The following is a 4,772-nucleotide window of genomic DNA, read 5'->3' as shown; positions in this document are numbered from 1 at the left end:
AACGCCGAGGGAGCCCAGTCTGTAGCTGGTGTCGAGCCCTCATTCGTGCCCCTTCACTCTCCTTGCGACCACCCCAGAACGCCAGTCGAAAAACGATGTAAAGGGCACACTCCTGCGTCCGACAGTGAAGTGCAGTCTTCATTTTGTTGACCCCCAATGGCGTCCTGATGTGGGATGGACCACCCCTGGAAAACATCTGTCGTCCACTCGGTGCAGGCTGAGGCGTCGGGTCCAGGTCCATGGGTTCAGGTCCTGGTAGCGGTGATACAGGATCCCAAGTCACTGAATGGAGTGCAGGCTGCACGTAAATTAGACGGGCGAAACCGAGCGAGGTGGCGCAGTGGTTAGCACACTGGACTCGCATTCGGGAGGACGACGGTTCAATCCCGTCTCCCGCCATCCTGATTTAGGTTTTCCGTGATTTCCCTAAATCGTTTCAGGCAAATGCCGGGATGGTTCCTTTGAAAGGGCACGGCCGATTTCCTTCCCCTCTAACCTGAGCTTGCGCTCCGTCTCTAATGACCTCGTTGTCGACGGGACGTTAAACACTAACCACCACACCACTAGACGGGCGAAGTTAGTTCCGGTGCCACCACTGCAAACCAAATGGTTCAAATGGCTCTGAGCACTATGCGACTTAACTTCTGAGGTCATTAGTCGCCTAGAACTTAGAACTAATTAAACCTAACTAACCGAAGGACATCACACACATCCATGCCCGAGGCAGGATTCGAACCTGCGACCGTAGCGGTCACGCGGTTCCAGACTGAAGCGCCTTTAACCGCACGGCCACACCGGCCAGCACTGCAAACCTTCTGGACCCTGTACATGAGATATGGATCTACCTAATGATTTTACAATACTGCCGTATTCCCAGATCTTCCCTCGGCCGGACAATATTGACAAAAAAAATGTTGATTAGCGTTATTCATTGCCTGATTGGGCCACCGTGGTGTACGAAGCAGCTGAAGCAGTGTGCGGTGGCGCTGTCCATGGAGCAACACCGGTGGTGGAGGGCCGCTGCGGGGCTGGAGGAGGTAAGACGAGAGGAAGAGCAGCATAGCTTGTTTCCGCGTGTGGTGGGTGCGTAGCTTGTCAGTCTGCTGTTTGAAACTGCGCATGAATCGCTCCACTCCTCTGTTTGAGAAACGCGCACTGGTGATGTGACGAATGTACGGAAGTCCTCTGCCGACACAAATTGAGGTAGGTTGTCAGTCACTAGCAACTATGGAAGACGTTCAGTGCAAAATATGGACTGCAAAGAGTGGAGTGTGCGACGTGGTGATGTTGAATTCATCGGCACGACAAAAGGAAATACGCTATATGCTCGATGGCAATCAGTCAATTGATGCTCCACTATGGGCCAGTAATGTCCAAATGAACACACTGCCAAGGCGCTTCTGGTTTTGGCCAATAAAAAAATCGTTGCGGACGGGTTGGCTAAAGTTCCTCACAAGCATGGCACTGTGCCCTCTTCTGTTCTATTTGAGCGTCCATGCCGAACCAAGTGCAGTGTCTGCGAGCTTATCATTTCGTACTGACCGCGCTCCTGTGACCCACGTGGAGCAAGCTGAGGATCACCACACACAATAGTTTTGATTCAGTGCATTACAAAATAATAGTGCCTTGAGCACTGACAAGTCTTGCCGACGTGCAAAGTATCGGCGGTTCACAGGGCTAATGATTTCTTTCACTGAACGAGGCCTACCCGTGCATACGTAGCGCAACTAAATCTGAAAGTCCATTTCGGCTGCCGTTGCCTGGGCGACCATCTCGTTATCCAGAGGGAAATTGTCCAGAGCATCTAATTCCTTTGCATCGGTGTGACAACACGATGCTTCTGTTGTGTCAAAGTCCGCATCCGCTCACACAAGAAGACGCGAGAGTGTGTTTGAATTGGCTTGCTTGGAGGTGAGCCTGTAAATTATCTCTTATTGATAAGAGCCCATGGTCCAGTGCGGTGTGGAATAGTCTTGGCCGGGTTGAAAAGTGACTGCAACAGTCTGTGGTCAGTGACTAAGTAGAATTTTCTTCCATACAGTTTTCGGTGAAATTTAGTCACTCCATAAATGATTGCAGGAGTCTCCTTTTCCATGTGCTTATAACTGGTTTGAGCCTTGTTGAGAAGTTTAGCGGCGAAAGCTATTGGCCTGTCCGCAGAACCAATTCTGTGCGGAAGTGCCACGCCACGGCCGTACGAGGTTTTCCAGGATCGAAATTGACCATGCAACGATCGCAAAGAGTCTTTCAATATCTGAAATGCAATGGCATATTCGTGGGACCACACGAAAGGTACGTTCTTGTATGAAAGATGATTTAAAGGCGTCGCGATTTGAGCTGCTCGCGATTTGAGCTGCATGAGGAAAGGAGCGGGAATAGTAGGTCAGCTTCCCTAATACTGACTGAAATTAAGAGATTTCTTGGTGGTTTGAGGTTACGAATAGCCTGCAAGTGGGACGGCGTCGAATGAACACCTTGGGAACAGATCACATGAGCTGTGAAATCAATTTCAGTCTGGAGGAACACAAACTTGTCTTTGTTACATTTGAGGCATGCCTCTGATAACACTTTGAACAGAGTGCGCAAATTATTGAGATGATCTTCTGCTGTGGTCTGTACCACAGTGCCATCTAAGCAATCTGTTCAAGGCACAGCTGCAGTCAATTGTTCCAAATAGGTTGAAAGATCAGTGGTGCAGGTGCACTATCCAAAGGCAAGCGAAGAAGTTTGTAGAGTTCTTGTGACTGTTCATTTAACGGAATCTGTAGGTAGACATCCTGCAAATCGATCTTGGAGAATTGGAGAAGTGATCCGCTCCTAAGCGGTCCATAAGCTCATCACATAACGGTAGTGGGAGTGAATCAACTGCTGTTTGAGGATTCACTGTGGGCTTAAACTTTGCGCAAATTCTCAATTTCCTTGAACGTTTCTTCACGAAAACAAATGGGGATGCCAACAAACTGGCTGTGATGCGTGCAATGACGCCTTGTTCCTGCCACTGTGCAAGTTACTTTGCAACATTTTCACGGAGCGGGTATGGTACCGCACGATCTCTGAAAAAATGGGGCTGTGAATTGGGTTTCAACGTCATACGAACAACAAAAATTGGTAGCTCTGCGTAAGCCCTCAGCAAACAAATCTTTAAATTCGTCACACAACTGAGCAACACTTTCTCTAAATGCAAGTAATTGCCAGCACATTGCCTACAACACGCAGTCCAAACAAGTCAAACAGATCAAGACGAGAAATATTACGACTGTCCTGTGGATACAGAACCTGGAACGACACAGTCGGCTGCAAATTTTGATAGACGGCTACAAGATCCTATCCACTATACGCCGTCAGCGTAGTTGTGGACTTCTGTAACTTTAGTTTTACAAGCAGATCATAAGTATTGCGATTTAGCAATGACACTGAAGCTCTTGTTCCTAACTGAAACTTAACAGACTGGCAAGCAATAACAAAATCCACGGAAAGCTTATTGGAGTGGAATTTCACTGAAAAAACTACTCATTCTTTGTATTGCACAGTTTGTTATTTTCTACGATGGAATCACAGCTTAGCTCAGAATGAACAACATGCACCTGACAGTTCGAGTTATGTGGGCGACTGTTCTGAGAGGAAGTCTTTGTCACCTACAAACAGCCTGAACGCACCAGGTTTTACCACTTGCGAAACAAGTCGGGTTACGCGAAGGGCACCGGTCACGTTTGTGAGATTTGAAACAGTGCAGCCAAGATTTCATTCCGGCAGATTTTCGACCACGTTGTTTACTTGGAAAACTGGGGCGTACCCGACTGGGCCGTTGTGTGTTTGCCTTCGAAGTGGGCTGCTTACGTTGCTGTACAATGTTATCTCTCGGGGGTAAGGTACAAACGTTCCCTGCTTGAAAATTATCACAGTCATACAAATCTTGAAAGTCGACAATCTGCAAAACCTGTTGCAACGTGGTGTCAGGTAATTTTAAGATTTGTTCACAGATTCTACTATCTGCCACGTTTTGAGTAACAGCGTCACGAATCATCAAGTCACTCTAGTATTTTCCATATTCACACTAAAATTAGTGCTGTCATGTGAGCCCTTGAAAATCTGTCACCCGTTGCCTGTACGTTTCTCCCGGTTCTTTCTTAAGCCTAAAGAATTTAAATATGACAGCTGCCGCATAGGTCTTAACGTCGTAATAATTGTTCATAGCGCCTCAAAGTTAACTAGTTCTGGCCTGGTATTAGGGAAAAACTTCGCACAAATGCGGTAAACGACGGCGACACCGACGGTGTCACAGACTGCTCCTCAGTACCATCGATTTAGTGAGCGGCCAGGAGTGCTACAAATTTTGGCAAATAATCCGACCAGTCTTCGTTTTCTCCTTCAGATTGTCGAAATGGAGACAGCAGCGAAGGTTGTCTGGCTTGTGGTGGTACAGTGGGTGACAGAGCCTGATTCCGTATCTCATTTGCTGCCATCTGAGTTTGGATGAACCCCTTCGTCAGTTGCGTAAGCTGGTTGATTTATTGCATCTGTAACTGCAGATGAGGTTCAAAAATTGCTCTAAGCACTATGAAATTTAACAGCTGAGGTCATCAGTCCCCTAGACTTAGAACAACTTAAACCTAACCAACCTAAGGACATCACACACATCCATGCCCCAGGGCATGATTCGAACCTGCGACCGTAGCAGCAGCGCGGTCCCGGACTGAAGCGCCTAGAACCCCTCAGCCACAGCGGCCGGCTCTAGAAAAGGTGCCGCAGGCGTTTGCGTTTGTGGCGTCGCT

General features: G+C 47.9%; 1 non-coding gene across 1 annotated transcript; it reads left to right on the top strand.

The window, feature by feature from the left end:
- The first annotated feature begins 326 nt into the window (after positions 1-326).
- On the top strand, positions 327-399 carry Trnaa-cgc (transfer RNA alanine (anticodon CGC)). The gene has a single exon. It is a non-coding gene; the product is annotated as a tRNA-Ala (tRNA).
- Positions 400-4,772: the final 4,373 nt, after the last annotated feature.

The sequence above is a fragment of the Schistocerca nitens genome, chromosome 1 (genome assembly GCF_023898315.1).
Source record: "Schistocerca nitens isolate TAMUIC-IGC-003100 chromosome 1, iqSchNite1.1, whole genome shotgun sequence".
Classification (NCBI taxonomy): domain Eukaryota; kingdom Metazoa; phylum Arthropoda; class Insecta; order Orthoptera; family Acrididae; genus Schistocerca; species Schistocerca nitens.
This window is presented reverse-complemented; position numbering and strand designations above follow the sequence as displayed.